Source organism: Pipistrellus kuhlii, unplaced genomic scaffold, assembly GCF_014108245.1.
Source record: "Pipistrellus kuhlii isolate mPipKuh1 unplaced genomic scaffold, mPipKuh1.p scaffold_m20_p_12, whole genome shotgun sequence".
Classification (NCBI taxonomy): domain Eukaryota; kingdom Metazoa; phylum Chordata; class Mammalia; order Chiroptera; family Vespertilionidae; genus Pipistrellus; species Pipistrellus kuhlii.
The window spans coordinates 30,907,251-30,923,916 of record NW_023425427.1 but is presented as its reverse complement, the minus strand read 5'-3'; the positions used below and the strand labels follow the sequence as shown (position 1 = coordinate 30,923,916).

The window sequence follows — 16,666 nt, the reverse complement described above, 5'->3', positions numbered from 1 at the left end:
AGACTCTGCTCTCTCGGCTGGGCAGGGATTTCGGTAGTGACTAAGCGGACTCTGGGGTTAGCGCTCCCGCCCTCACCTATTGTCCCAGCGGGAGGAACCGGTATTTCCGGATTGGGGCCTCGGACCCGGCGATCCTGGCGAAGGGTGAGGCTGGAGGGGGAGGGGAACGGAAGCTGATCTCAAAAGTTAACTTTCCACCGACCTCATTCACCTGCTTCCCACCCACCCCCGCCCAAAAAACAAAGACCCCAGTGCCACCAAACACACACACACACACACACACACACCCCTGCAGGGGGCGAGAAAGCCGGCCTGGGCACGAATTAAGAAAGAGGCACAGCGCATTCCGCCTGCCCTGGGCGGGGAGAAAGCTCGGGGCAGTTTTGCAGAGAAGGGGAGAGGTAGGGCAGTGCGTTGCGCTGTGCGGAGTGCCCTAGGCGATTTTTGCAGCTTCGGCCCCTGCCCCGCCGCTGGGTGGCGTGTGAGAGCCCCGCATCCCCGTCCTCCCAGACACCCCAAAGTAACGCTGAAAAAAAAAAAAAAAATCCACACACAAAAAACAAACTGCGTCTCCTTCCTCCGTGTCTCGAGGGAGCAGGTGACAGCCGCCGCCCACCCTCGTCCCCTCTGAGCCGCCGCTCTCCGGCCCGCCGCTGACCAACTCCCTCTGCGCCCCAAGACTTGGGTATATATTTTTACTTCTCTCCAACCTCCAAACAGGAAATAGCTTGGGTCACAATAATACACAGGAGCGGCCGCGGAGGCCAACTGCGCCCGCCCATTCCCGGGGCAGTCTCCCGCTCCCGGGCTCGGGCGAGGCGCCGCCAGCGACGCGCGCGGGGAGCCGGGGACCGCGGCCCAGCAGCCGGCGCCGCGTGGGAGCGCAGCCCGGAGCCCCGGCTGCCTGAGCCCAACCCTGCCGACCGCGGACGCCCCAGCCTGCAGGCGAGTAACGCGCCCTCTTCCCTCCCTCCCTCCCTCCCTCTCCGGCCCCGGCTCCGAGCGCCCGCCGCGCGTCCCGGCGGGAAAAGAGCTGCGCCAGGCGCCGCAGCCCGGGCTCCGGCGACGCTGGGGGACCTTCCTCCTGCCCCAACTTTGGCAAAGGAGGGCTTTTGCGGGGTGTGGCGGGGCGCTGGCACTCTCGATCCGTCGTGTGGACGGAGGTAAGGGGCAGCGCGAGTGAATGCGAGTTCATGCCCAGTCCGTCCCCTCCCCATTCCCATTTCCTTGAGCTCTTGCTCAAAATTGAGGATTGATTTTTTTTTTTCTTCTTTCTTTCTTTTCTGGGGGATGCTTGGCTGACTTTTGCTCCCCCATGCCCCCGGGGGACAACGGCGTAGGATAGGGCTTGTCTGGGGGAGCCGTTTGGAAGTGGGTTGGAGCGCGCGCCCGAGGCCGCTGCAGGCAGGCACCTGGGGCCACTTTCTCTTTCCTACCTGGCCCCGCGCCACCCCCTCCCAGCGATGGGAGCGGTCTCACTTCCTGTTGAGCTTCTCTGGCACCCCGTTTAAAGGGCCTCCGAGTTTCTGTGGGCACGGCCAGCCTGGGCGATGATGGTATCTGGAAGGGGCAGGAGCGGGTGCCTGGGGTGGACGCGGGCGCAGGGTCAGCTGGAGGGAGGTAAGGCCCCTGCGCTGCCGGCCCGCGGGGCTTTGGACACTGCGCACCTGGGAGTCCCCGTCTGAGCCCCTGCCCCGCAGAACTTTGGAGAACCCGTTTCATTCATTTACTTATTTTATGTGCACTTTCTGACTCATGTGTAAGGGAGGGGCGGCGTTTGTCAACAACGCGGGGCGGTGTCCGTTTTCCAGGACTGCGTGTTAAGGTTCTGCTATAGGGAGCTGGGTCTGAACGGAACGGAGCTGGAAGTCTTTAGGCTGGAGCCAGGCCACTGGATTCCAGGCATTCTTCGAGCTGGGGAAGGGCATTTTCAAGACTGTTTTTGAAGTCGGGCCGGAGGGCTTCTGAGGAGCTGCATCTCTCCTCCTCCTCCTCCTCCTCTGTCCCTTGTCCCTTACCGCCAGTAGCTGCTTTCCAGTCCCCGAGGTGGGTGGGTGGGTGGGTGGGGACTCTTGGGAGCCCTCTGCAGTCAGGCCTTCTGTTCGAGCGCCTCAACGCATTTTTACGAACGGTGATTGGCTGGTAAGTGAAGTCTCTAACCAATGGGCTTGAGAGATCAGCCCCTGGGGCGTCCCCGTGAGAGGACCTGGTGCTAGATTTAGACGGATAGGGTGGCATTCCTGGGGACACGGTGCTTCTAGGGAGGTCCGCAGCCCAGCAGGGGCATCAGCTGGGGACCTGCTAAAATACACGCTCTGAGGTCCCACCTTGACCAGCATGCTGATCCCATACGGGATCGTTAGGTTGCTAACGTTTCAGAAAAGCACCAGTCTTAGGTTTTCTGTCCCGGGTAAGGAGGTGATTTTACAATACATTTCATCCAGTCCTGCATTTGAACCTTGTTGCCAGACCAGGACAAATACACTAGAACTGATGGGTCACAGCCCACCAGGCTCCTTGCAGCATTTGGACTTGTGGTTAGGATACTAGCTTGTGAGCGTTTTGTTTCTCAATATCTTTATTCTTTTTCTGGTATTATCAGGATAAGATAGACACAACATAAAATTTACCCTTTTAACCACTTTGAAGTGAACAGTTCAGTGGCACTCTGTACATTCACAAGGTTGAGTGACTATCACCACTGTCCATTTTCAGAACTTTTCCATCAAGACAAGGAGAAACTATGTCCAGGTTAAACAACACACCCATAGCCGGTTCTCCCCAGCCCCTGAGCTTCTGGAGACTGCTAATATGTTTCGTAGGGTACAGGATAGGTTGATTAGGAATGTAAAGCAAAAGTAAAAGCATGTTCACAGGGAATTATATAAACAGACATTTGGTGATCCCTTCATCACTGGCCTGGGCAAGGCAGCTGGTTCCAGATTCTTAGAGTGCGTGTGCTTTTAGCAGTGACAGCCCTGACCCTGAGCATAGTAACATCTATCCCTGCTTTTAGCTGGCTTTATTTTCGATTGTCTGTTTATATTGGATCTAGTTCTGTTTTGTTTTCTATGATAAAACTAATTTTTGAAAGCAGTCAGAATAAACCTTAAGAGAAAAAAAAAAGTTGTTGCTTGATATATAAGAGGAGGGATAGCAAGGCTTCAGAAAAGATTTGAAATAATTGTCTAAAATCCGTCAGACTTTTGTTTCTGCTTTAATGGTAAATTAGTCTAATGGTCCAACCACATTATTTCTAGTTGTAAAAACTATTTATATAAATTAGAAAAACCTTGTAATAGTGAAAGTCATCTGCTTGCATCTGCTTAAAATTGTCCAGCTTGTGGTTTGAGGACATGCTTTTTGGTGAGACCATGAATGTTACTGGGTGAACTAATAAAGGTGGTTGGTTTTAAGATCCAAGAGTCATTGTTACAGATCAGGAATGCGGTTTGGAATACACAAGCTATTCAGGGATATTGGAAAGATCTAATAAATAGCCAAATAATGACAAATTCTTCAAATTGTTCCCAGATTATTTTTTCTCTAAGACCCTTGACTTTTCTTGTAGTATGACTTTGATCACATTGAGCCTATCAGATTGTAGGAAGGAATTTACAGTTTCCTTTGATTGAAAAGTCCCTTTGAAGGATGAATAAAAATCATTCAACTAGGCAAGACTTGGGCAGAAAATTCTCCCACTTTGGGAGATTCTTATATTCCCAGAATTTCGGATTGTTATTTCCTTTTCATTCTAGTAAGGCAAAAAAGAAAAAGATTTCCCCTCATCCTCTATGTTTTCTTCTGAAATAGCAATCTTGTTCAGTGTTTAGTTTGGTGAACAAATACACACTCATTCACACACACACACACACACTCAATTAAGATTTTGGAAAATTAACCTGGAGATACAAGAGAACACACTTTTATATTAAACTTGAAATAAAATTAAGAATGAAGTCTTCCTTACAATTAGATAGTTACTGTTTCAGGTTTGGTTAATCCAGTCAACACCATTCTCAGGTGAGATCTGAGGTTTAAAATACCCAGAAGGAACCCCTGGTCTCCATAAGAGAGGTCACGGTATCAGACTATTTCATTTTAGCACCCACGAACATTTGTTGAGTGCCTATTGTGAATCGAGTATTTTCAGATATATTCTCATCAAATCTTTACAACGGCAGTGGGAGTATTCCTCTCCCCCCTCACTTTACAGATGAGAAAACTGAAGCTAACCTGCGTCTTCCTACTTTAGACCGTGGTTTTTTCCATGGTTGTTCCGTGTAGAACGTTAAGTCTCTGCCTACTGATTGATGCCTGAGAATCTATGTATTCATTAATATCTTTTGGAACATCAGATACTGCGTGCTCTAGGCCCTGGGGCACATAAGAAAGTGAGCCCAAACTGAAATTCCTAAAGAACAAAGGGTTCTTTCCCTGTTACCACAAGACTTCTGACGAGTGATCCGAGCGTACTTGGCTTGAATGTAGCATAAAGGTCCGTCTCCTAGAAAAATAAGGCATTCTCTGCATTGTGATTGGTCGGCTGTGCCATTTCTGCATATTGGCTTGATAAGTATCTACCTGGCGCCTTGAGATGCTACGCAGTGTAGGAGCAAGGGCACAGGAAGAACTGACATCTACCGTGACCAGCCAACTGAGAGAGGGAGTGAACCTCAGAAACGTGGAGCTACCACATCCCGGAGTATAAAATTAAGGGAAGATAATTATCTTCCTCTAAGATTGCATCAAGGACTCAAAAGGACCTTATTTGTAAAAGTGCTTGTAAATTTCAAGTGATAATCAAAAGCTATCTTTATCATCATTTGGGGGAAATTTACAGTGCAAAAGAGACAGAAAAACTCCCAATTTGAGGTTCCTAACACTTTTTCGTTAACTGACTTTGTTTCCAATTCTCATCTAGATTTAGGCCATTTAAAGAAACACACAATTGGCCTTGCTGGTTTGGCTCAGTGTTTAGAATGTCGGTCCGTAGACTGAAGGATCCGGGTTTCGATTCTGGTCAAGGGCATATACCTAGGTTGGTATGGGAGGCAACCAGGTGATGTGTCTCTCTCACATCCGTGTTTCTCTCTGTCTCTCTCTCTGCCTTTCACTCTCTAAAAATCAATGGAAAAACAAAACTAGAAACACACAGTTGTATTGAGAGGTAATTTATATATCATGCAATTTACCTATTTAAAGTGTACAACGTATTTGACTATATTTACAGTTTTTTTCAGTCATTACCACAATCAATTTTAGGACATCTTTATTGCCCTAAAAAGAACAGAACTCCTCCATGAACCCCTTCCACAATTTGGCTGGCAAATTTTTATTTTCCTGCATCCCCTACCCTAAGCAACCACTAATCTACTTTCTGTCTATGGATTTGCCTATCCTGGACATCCTACATAATAAAAGCCTAATATGTTAAATGTCCAGTCATCTGGTTGGCCGTTCAACCAATCAAAGCATAATATGCTAATGATTTGTTAAGGCCACTCAACAGCTCACTATGACATGCACTGACCATCAGGGGGCAGATGCTCCCACCAGTAGATTAGCTTGTTGCTGGGGTCAGACAGATCAGGACTGAGTGAGATGGACTGGACATGCCCTGGAGTCCTCCTGTGGCCCCTCCCTGACCCCAATGGTGTACCAGTGGGGTCCCTTGGCCTGGCTTGTGCCCTCTGGCAATCTGGACTGTGAGGGACCCCATGCCCCTGGAATGCACAAATTTCATGCACTGAGCCTCTAGTTTTCTATAAATGGAATTATACAACCTTTAGTTCTGTATATGTGGCTTCTTTAACTTAACACAATGTTTTCAAGGTTTATCTATGTTGTTGCATGTATCTGTGCTTTATTCTTTTTTCTCAATCAAATAATATTCCATTGCATATATATATATATAACTTTTTTAAAATTCATCTCTTGATGGACATTTGGGTTGTTTCTATTTTTCAGTTATTATGATTGACCCTTGTATGAACATTCATGTACAAACTATGTGGACATATGTTTTCATTTCTTTTGGGTGCATGCCTACAAGTGAAAACCATATGATAACTATATTTAACATTTTTAGGAACTGCAGACTGTTTTCCAAAGTGGCTGCACCAGTTTACAGCCCCACCAGCTAGTATAAAGTTTCCAATTTCTCCACATTTTCATCATTACTTGCTGCCTTTTTTTGTTTTAGCCATCCCAGTTGGTGTGAAGTGGTTTTGAGTCATACTTCTCTGATAGCTACTGATGTTGAACATATTTTCATGTACTTATTTATTAGGTTATTCTTTGTTGATTTTTAAAAATTCTTTTCTAAGGAAAAGACTAGATAGATAAAGAGGAAATCAGTTTTGAATAGATTCCCTAGTTTTAGTGCTTTAGAAGAATACTAATTTGTAAATTGAGTCCATCGCACTTCTGAGATTTATTTTGGTTTGTTAGCTGTGCAGGCCTCACCTTCCCATCTCTCAGGGAGGTCACATTACCAGTTTCTGGGATGTGTGGTTTGGGGCCACGGAGTTGCATGTGGACTTTCCTTCATAGGACAGTCCAGAAGCCACAGTCCTGGAGTCCTGATTGGACCACTGCGCTCCTCTTGCCTGTCACTGCTGATCATCACCAACCTGGAGCCACGCCGAGCTTTGTAAACCAGAAGCCAGAGCCCTTGGTGCAAGCAGCGGCCGCCGAGTTTTGGTTTCCCTCCTCTCCCTCAGATGCCTGCCTGGCTTAGTAGCTTTAATATCTGTGCTGCCCCGGGTCTAGTCTCCTTAGCGTAACTTGTATAAGCCGATTCTGAGAGTGGGTGCTGACAGTTATGAAGGTCAGGTTTGCTACAGAAAAGAAATCTAAGAAGGGCGGTGGAAGCTCCGAAATTTATTTCACTCTTGCTGTGGTTTCACAAAGTTGGGGCAAACACCGCCACCTTTTATTGTATATTCTATTGCAAAGGAATCCCCGGTGTCTCTGAGGATGTGAGGCATTTCTCTGGGTTTTGGGGAAAGGCCAAAGCCTGCCCCCACGTTTTCTCTGTTATCATTTGGGGGCACCTGTTATTAGCAGAGGGAAAGGGTTTAATACCTGCAGTTGCAAACTAATTGCCTAGCTCTGCCTGGGACTTGCTGGTGTCAGGAGCTGAGGAGCCGTTGCCTACTTTATATATGTTTTTATTTATTTCAGAGAGGAAGGGGGAGGGATAAAGAGATAGAAACATTGATGAGCGAGAAACATCATGCATGGGGGTCCCCTACTGGGTTTGGAGCCCATAACCCAGGCATGTGCCCTGATCGATGGGAAACCAAACTAGTGACCTCTTGGTTCAACTGCTGAGCCACACTGGCCAGGCTGAGCTGGCTACTTTAGACTCTCCTGTTGTCCCCAATCCCTCTCAGCTGGCTGCACACTTTTCCATCCCTGCCTGGCCCCTGCAGGCCCTGGGAGTGAGTCTCTGGTTATTGGACAGGAAGTATTTCGGCATCCTGCTTCTGTGGAGACATAGTGTCTGGGAGCCCTAACATCACCCCCAGTTTTGGATGACTTTCTAGGGGGACCCGCAGGAATCACACGAAAGTCACACATGAAGTTTGTACTCACCACTGTGATAGTCATGGTGCAGTCAGCAAAGGAAAAAGCACACTGAATGAAATCCCAGGAGACCACGCGCAAGCTCCCAGCATCCTCCCCCTGTGGAGCCCTATAGAGCATGCTTAATTCCAACAGCAGCGAATTATGACAGTATGTGTGAAATGCTGTCAACCAGGGGAGCTCATGAAGACTCAGTGCCTAGCGTGTATTCTGGGGTTGTACTACTTTGGCATCCTCTGCATAGTATGTTACAAAAGTTCAGACTCCCAGAAAGAAAACAGGTTTATCATAAACTACATTATTTGTGCAAATAGTTTAGGGTCAGTGAGGCACACTTACCAGTCCTGGGAATGGTGGGGACCTTCTCCAAATCCAAATTCCCAGATGCCAGCCAACCTTGTAAGCAGGCCTTTCAAAGGATGTTAATTTATTGTGTGCACAGATGGGGATGGGGAGGGGATAGGAAGTGAGGCTGTTGCTTCTGTTTTCCTCCCACCGACCAAAGCTGGAGAGGGCAGATATGCCTTGGGTTTGGCACTCAGATATGTCTTGGTTTCAGGATGGGTGGCATTCCTTTACTACAGGCGCAGAGAAGAAAGGCGAGAGTACAGTCGACAGAGTTCACAGCCTGCTCATTCATGCGTTCATGCACTTGGATGCCTGTACTCTGCCAGGCACCGTGCTAGGGGCTCGGGGTGCAGTGGTGAGCGGAGCAAAGCCTCTGCCCTCACGAGATCCACGTTCTCCAGGGAGAGAAATACGCAAAGAGGGAATTACATTTCACAGTGATGAGGGCATGCGAAGGGCCACAGGGCACCAGGCTCAGTAGATGTGAGCAGGCATGAGTTTTGTAACCTGTGTGACCCCAGGCAGAATAACTTAGTCACTTGGTGCCTGAGTTTCCTCATCTGAAAACAGGGAGAATTTACATCCATATCTCAAGGTTAATGTGAGAACTAAAGAAGGTAATGCATGTAGAACGCTTACCTTAGTGGCTGGCACAGGGGGCATGTTCACTAAATGATGGCTTGGTGACATCTAGGAAGGGTGTGTTAGCCAGAGGGAACAACATCTGTGCAGAGCCTAATGTCATGGTGCAGTGGTCGGCAAACTCATTAGTCAAGAGCCAAATGCCAACAGTACAACGATTGAAATTTCTTTTGAGAGCCGAAAACCGACTTCTGCGTATGGGCCATGAAGTTTCAATCGCACTGTATGTGCACACCCGCACGTGGTATTTTGTGGAAGAGCCACACTGAAGGGGCCAAAGCCTCATGTGGCCGCAGTTTGCCGACCACTGTCATAGGGCACCCCTGCCTCCCTCTAGCCCTGCACTGCCTTTCCGCCGGCTCACTCTGCTTACTGGTCTGAGGACACTGTTCGCTGTTTTTGCTCTTTTGGGTCTTGACAATACTTCTCCCTCTTCCTGAGAGGCCTCAGATCCTTTTGTCAGCCTAGCAAATGCTTACTCATATTATTGAGGCACAACTCAAGTGCCTCCTCTGTGAAGGCTTTTCCATGCTAAGATCCTCACACAGAATTGTCCTCTCTCTCTCCTTTGTCACGTTCCTGTTCCACAGTCACTCACATCTCTGTGCTGGGTTGCTGTTGTCACTCCATTAGACTGGGTGATTCTCTTGGGCAGAAATGGTTTGTACTATTATATTTGCATATCCAACAGCAATCAGGGTGATGGATAGGGAGGAGCTCTGTGGTTGTCCAGGGAGGGGAGGAATGGATGAGTGTTAGGTTGGACTAGAAAGAAAAGCCCACAGGAAATGGATGCAATGTCAGCAGAACAGGCCTCTGCCTTCAGAACCCTGCTGACAGTCTAGAGAAGAAGACAGGTTCTAAGCAGGCAAACACAAACATATAATTAGTCACTGAGGAGTGACTCAAGGAAGACAGTCTGGTCCAGTAGCAGGTACAAGGGGAGCCGGAGCAGGGAGACATGGGAGGCCCAAACGTCGATGCCCTGGGCAGTGTGCAGTTATCTTCCGGAGGCTGGAAGGACTGGTCAGGCGGGAAGCCACACCAGGAATCCCCCCGGTGGGGCTAGAAAGGCAGGTCAAAGGTTACCATACTTCCGTTGCCAAAGGCAAGGACCACGAGGTGATCCAAGGGGACACTGGGAAGGTCAAAGCAGTCCACTTGGGAGCATGGAACTCTGGGGTTTTGCATATAGTCGTTAATTCCCTGTTACTGATGAGGAAACCAGGCCCTGGTGAAATTAAAAGCCTTGCTCACATCACACAGCTAAGTAAGTGTGAAGCTGGGATTAAGATGCAGGCGTCTGATTCTGGAGTGCAGGAGCTTAGCCATTACACCTCGCTGACTTCATTACGAAGCAAACCCTCATGTTATTGGGTGTCTATAATATGTTGGCTCCTGAGCCAGAAAAGATGCTAGATATACAAAGATAAATATGACCTCATACTACCATTCAGGTCATCAAAGAATAACGAGGGAGACAGATCTGTAAAAACATGATTTTTTTGAAGTCAGTTAAAATTGATTGAGACCAACAAGAAACTCTCTTTAACTTTCTTTTAACTACAGTGTATGGAACCATTGGCAGAGAGAAGTGTTTTGCTATTTCAAATGTGTCCGGTAGCTGAAGTGCTCACAAAAAATATATTGTTTAGGGAATAGCAGGCTGACGCATTATGCTAAAATTTACTCTCTATATTTTTTTAATAAAGTTTATAATAGAATGAGAATAACTAAATGATGGTAACAGGTGTCCTAAAATATATAATTCTCTCAAGATGTACTTTGAGAAAAAAATAGAACCATTTATATATAAAAAAAATTTAAACTGAAAATAAATATAATTTAGAAATATTTTATAGGAGAATGTGAAACAAAATGACTTAAAAACCTGTGGCATTTAGGACCATGACCATTAGGGCCATGAGGAAGTCCAGGGACTCCCGGAGGTAATTCACTTTCATTTGAGGGAAAACCCCAGCCTGTGAGGGGGAAGATGGAAGGACAGTGACCCACGGGTGGGAAGCCAGCTCGGTGTTGGTAGTGGTAGGGCCTCCTGGAGAAAGAGTGTTTTGCCACAAACTCCACATTTGGACCCACTGAAAACAGCAGGTTTGGGGACTAGGACGAGAAGGAAGAGAAAGCCTGCAGCCGGAGGGAGGGGGTCTGAGGGTAGGGGTATGACACCTCCTGTCTCGAGGGTGTCCAGGGATCAGGGAGCAATGCTCTGTGTGGGTCATCAGGTGCAGGAGCACTCACTCTGGAAGGCGCTAGAACAGAATCGTAGCTTGACTATTGACTGCTGCTCAGGAGGCTGTATGATCTGGGGCAGGTTTCTCAACACTGAGCCTTCGTTTCCTCCTGGTAAAATGGGGTCATTCATGTTGTCTTCTCCCCGAATTGGTTTGGTTGAGTGTCATTGCTCGTTCGGTTATTGGTTGTCTCGGGTCTGCAGCCTCTGTTCCTGAAGGGGAAGGTTTTGTCCAGCCTCCCACACTCTAAATCAATGATCATGCGCTCTATTTTTGAGGGACAGAATCTGGCTTTGAGAAGAAGAGTGGCTCTTCCTGCTGTTCTTCAAGGTCTTTGCGTCTCTTTCTGTGGGTTTCCAGATCCTCACGATCACAGCTCTTTTTTTAAAATTTAAGTTTTTAATTATAGTTGATATTAGTATTTTTAATAGTTTTAGGTGTACAGCATAGTGATTAGACAGTTATATAACTTACAAAGTGATCTCCCGATAATTTTTAATTCCCACCTGACATCATACAGTTATTATAATATTATTGACTATTATAATAATATTAGTGACCCTACAGCTGCAGGGTCGCCTCAGGCTACCGGAAAACACAGATATTTACATTATGATTCATAACAGTAGCAAAATTACAGTTATGAAATGCAACGAAAGTAATTTTATGGTTGGGGGTCACCACAACATGAGGAACTGTATTAAAGGGTCACGGCATTAGAAAGGTTGAGAACCACTGCTTTAATGATTTTTTATATAATGTAGCCTGTTTGTTTTTTAAGTGCTCTGATTGGTCACCAGAGTAGCAAATATGTAAACATAGATTATGCATGATGATATCAAACAGAGGAACGAAATGTCTTGCATAAAGTCATCTGGTATTTGTAATAGAACTTAAAAAAAAGAAAAAGAGGAAGAGCTGCTTCCCAGACTCTCTTACTTTTAGTAAGGCTTTTTCCAGCTCCCTGAAAAGCAGACCACACCCGTAAAACAGCCTGTTTGTGGCATTAGTTCATTTCCATTTTTATACTTCTAAGAGCACCGGAGCAGTTAAAATCCCCAGTGGAGAAGGTTGCCCATTGTGTTTCTCCAGCAGAAATAAAGTGGAAATAATCCATTCAAAGGGAGAGTCAGTCTGTCTTGTGAATTTTTAAAAAATAATATATTTTATTGATTTTGTACAGAGAGGCAGGGAGAGAGATAGAGAGCCAGAAACATCGATGAGAGAGAGTTGCCTCTTGCACACCCCCCACTGGGGATATGCCCGCAACCAAGGTACATGCCCTTGACCGGAATCGAACTCGGGTCCCCTCAGTCCCCAAGCCGACACTCTACCCATTGAGCCAAACCTGTCTCGGCTGCCTTGTGAATTTTTATGTTCAAGTTGAATCATTCAGAAACAGATCTTGAGCATCTTGACAAGAAAGATATTTTGAGCCATGTATATTGATTGGGAAAACAAAAAAGATAAGTGATTTTTAATCAGAGAGTTGCTGTGGTAAAGAATTTCTAGGATTAATCAAATCAATGCACATTTTTAAGAAATATCTAGAATTACAAAGAGAATGCCATATATAGTAACATATCTGGATGGGGTATTTTGACAAGACTTTTCCCCCTGTGTTCTTGTCCTTATATACTATTATGAAGGAGTTCTTATAAAGATGACAATTTAAAAAAAATGAATACATAAATCAGTTAGAAAATTGAACAATCTCATTTATGGAAGCAAAGCAAATTCTTTCTAGTTATTTGCTAAGGCAGAATTCTTTTCCTAATGAAAGACCCAATTTTAATTTTGTATGAGATCATCATAGATAAGACTCACTTTGTAAGAGTTGTGTGTTAAATGCATAAAACATTCCTATAGAAAATGGAACTGTAAAACATGCCATTTATAAACTATTGTGTCACTTCCACTGTAGTAAAACAGCTTCCTAGAGATAACAAGTTAAACTGGATTTTTTTTTTTTTTTTTTTTTTTTTTTTAGCTCAGGCTTCATTTCTTATTTGAGAGTTGTATAATTTTTATCATGCGTCATTAGAAATACAATTGTTAGAACAAAGCCTGTTGTGTAATTCTAATTACATCTTCCTGTATGATTAAATGAGGGCTGTTGGAGGGTTTTTTTTGTTTTGTTTTTTTTTCAGCCATGGCAGCTGTAGCCAACCAAGAATTCCTGTGACTAACTGGTACTAATTGTTTGTAGAACAACCAGTGGGAGTAATATTCATGAATACTATGGAAATGGAATATTCCAAATCCAAATGGTTTGTCCCTTGTTTCTACCACTTTATTGTGGTCAGATTATTTGTACAACTAGGCCAAGGGAAGTGGGAGCTCTTGGTCTTTTGTTGTTAGAAGATAAATTGAGGCTTAGGGAGCAATGGAAGGGCTATTTAAGTTACTGACCTTTAAACTTTAAAAAAAAAAAAAATTGACTCAGAGAAAGAGAGAGAGAGATCAATTTGTTGATTCTTGTGTGTACCCTAACCCGGGATCAAACCCAAAACCTTGGTGTTTCGGGATAACGCTGTAACCAACTGAGCTTCCGGGACAGGGCTCTTTACTAGTAAACTTTTTTGCTCATACACTCCAATCTGAACTCTACCATGTAATATGAGCATATTAATTTATAAATGGTACATCTTACTATAATTTAATATATATTAGTTTTCAAAGCACATATGAATATTTAAAAGCATAAATCCTCAAACTATAGAAACATCCTTGATGAGAGAGAGTCATTGATCGGCTGCCTCCTGCATGCTCTCTCCTGAGGACTGAACCCGTAACCTGGGAATCGAACTCTGACCTTCTGGTTTATAGGTCGTTGCTCAAGCACTGAGCCAAGCTGGCTGGGTCAAACTAAAATTTAATGGTGGAGAGACAAAAAGGAAATAGATGGTTTAATATTTTCTTTTAACACCCCCCTCCCAAAGATTGTTGGTATGTGCTCCCCACTTTGGAAACTGCTGATTTAGGTCATTCAGGTTAAGAGGAAAAAATGAGGGGAAAAGAAAGTTGAGATTGAGGAAAGAGAGAATCTGTAGAAGAAGGCTCAAGAATTTGGGGGCTGGGCCTGGCCAGTGTGACTCAGTCAAGTGTCGACCCATGAACTAAGAGATCATGGTTGGATTCCCAATTAGGGCACATGCCCACAGCGTGCAGGAGGCAGCTGATCAATGACTCTTTGTCATCACTGATGTTTTATCCCTTTCTCTCTCTCCTTTCCTCTCTCTGAAATTCATAAAAACATTAAAAAAAAAAAAGTTTGGGAGCCTGGGGGCAGGTCTGAGAAAGTTATTCATTGTGGGTATCTAAGTTAATCAAAATTACTACGTAATGACTCCCTCTTCTATTTTAATTCCTTTGTATATATGAGTGTTTAGACAAGGAGCAGCACGACTCCTATAGCATATTAAATAGGGGGAAAAAGTTTGAAGAAGTTGATGAGGGAGGTGTATAAGTGAGAACTCCTTCAGAGTGACAGAAATGCAACTAAAACTAAATTTCACAAATGCCCATTTATTAGCTTAATTAAAGGGTACCTGGGGTCTCCTGGGATGACAGTGGCCTTTAGTTATAGCTAGACCCAGAAGCTCAATGATGTCACGTTGCCATTGGTGCTGTTTTTTTTATTGTTGTTGTTGTTGTTTTTTTTCTTCCAAGTACTAATGATAAGCCTTCTCTACATGATGGGAAACATGACCACCAACAGCCCTAACTTCCTACCAGCCCCGATTAGCAACTCCAATGAGAGGGCATTTTTCTCTGAATGTCCTATCTTCGTTCCCAAGAAGACTGGTCTATACCCAGTCTAGGTCATGTGTACTATGATCCACGAGGTGGGCTCTATGCTGGAGGATCCAACTTTACCACACGGAAAACTGCCCAGAAAGGTCCTCAAAGCTGAGGGGAGACACTTACCAAAAAAAAGGATGAGGGGGGTGGTGGTTTCTGAACGTCTCCCACAATGTATTTTCATGCTAGCAGAGCTCACCCATGTTGGGTTCCAGAGGTATTTATACAAAAAACAACCCAAAGGAGAATTGATTCTCAGTGAGTTAATCTTTGCTATTGACTCGCGCATTGAGAAACGCATCGCTCTCACATGACGACGGGACCTCCTTCATTTGTCAGAGTGCAGCCTGTTGGAGGCTCCTGCGGAACGAGCCAAATCTGCTTCTGGTTTTAGTCCACTCGGGGGCACGCGGGCTTTTTGGACCAATTATTATTCCCAGACCTGGAGATAAATCACCTCCTACGCCATTAGCCCTTGAAGGATTATCTGCCTCAAAGATTTATGCGGGGATTAATTGGGGAGCGTCCCGTAGTCGATGGCTGTGTTTAGAACCACGGTCGGCCTGCAAATCATTTTCATGAGTGCTTTATTCAGAATTCCCGCAGGCTTATGTAATACTGACGTGGTAGGGAAATCTGAGGGAGCCTCCTCATTATTTATCTGGGGTTTGGCCTCCGCCTGGCCCCTACCCTTACCCCCCATCCAGAGTATAATAGTTCTGGCCGGGATCACCCAGCATCTAAAAGCACAGCGGCTTCCCTTCCCGCGCCCAGTATTGCAGATCGCTTCAGCTGCTTCCATTGAACAGGGAGTGACATTTGCAAGACCTGGTAGTGAGAGGGAGAGAGAGAGAGAGAGAGAGAGAGAAGATGAGGTACAAAAAATACATGGCTATTCTGGAAGCAGCAGTCGGTATCACCCCTCTTAACAAAAGAGAACTTCTCCCCGAGAGCAGAAGGCACGTGAACCTTTGGCAGCACCCCGGGTAAGCAGGGGAGGCCAGAGGGTGCCGGGTGGGTGCTGGGGGGCCCGGATGGAGAAAGGGGTTATCTGTCGGAAGGGCAATACGTGTTGAATTCTTCCTTGAGAACTTGGCGGATGTGGCCTCGCAGACGGATTTAAAAACAGTCAGGAGTGAAATGAATGGTAATACTGCTCTAGGAAATTCCGGGTGCAACAGCCAAGAAGATGAAGTCTAGAGCAGAATTTTACATCTGGATATTTTAATTTCCTGATTTTGAAAATGTTTTCCATAGTCTAGCGATATCACAATTCTTAAAGACGCAGTAAATGTGTCTTTTTTTTTTTTTTTTTTTCTTCCCTACAATGCAAGTGCTTCTCTGACTGAGGTGTATGTACAGACTATGTCTCAGGCAAATACTTTTCTTGAAAGAGCAGTTTTTATTTCACATCTTTTCCCGAAGCCCCAGTGATTTTCCCTGTTGAAGAAGGGTTTAGACATTCTTTTCTGAATGGTGAGAGGCCTCAACTCTTACTTTTCCCCCCTGACGTGCCGATGAGAAACTTAGTTTAAGGTGCCTGTGTGGTGGTATTTTGAGGGAATGGATCTAATTTTCAAAACTGAATGAGCCACACATTAGAACTCACCCAAGGATCAATTCAAGGAATCTGTGTAACATTTCTTTCTTTCTTTTTCTTTAAGTATGTTTTTATTGCTTTTTAGACAGAGAGGAAAAGCAGGGGATGAGGAGGGGCAGGGAGGAGGGGAGAGAGAGAGACCGGCTGGCTGCCTTCCACATGAGCCCAGCTGAGGATTGAGCCAGCAACCTCAGCAGGTACCCTGACTAGGAATCCAACTTGAGGCCTTTCGTTGCAAGGTATGACGCTCAACCAACTGAACCACACCGGCCAAGGCCTGATAATATTTCTTTTTAAAAAGTATCCTTAAAAAAAAAATCATATAAACAAATTACATTTATTATGGAAGACTTGGAAAAATGCATAAAAACACGAGAGAAAAATCGCACACAGTCCCATTTCCCGAAGAAAATTACTGTCATTATTT

The 16,666-nt window shown here is 45.3% G+C and overlaps 1 protein-coding gene across 1 annotated transcript in view; it reads left to right on the top strand.

The window, feature by feature from the left end:
- The first annotated feature begins 801 nt into the window (after window positions 1–801).
- The window catches only part of TJP2 (tight junction protein 2), a 107,092-nt gene continuing 91,227 nt past the window's right edge, over window positions 802–16,666 (top strand). Inside the window, exon 1 of the mRNA XM_036433870.2 lies at window positions 802–945. The gene's annotated coding sequence lies outside the window, so the exon portion shown is untranslated. The remainder of the gene's footprint in view (window positions 946–16,666) is intronic.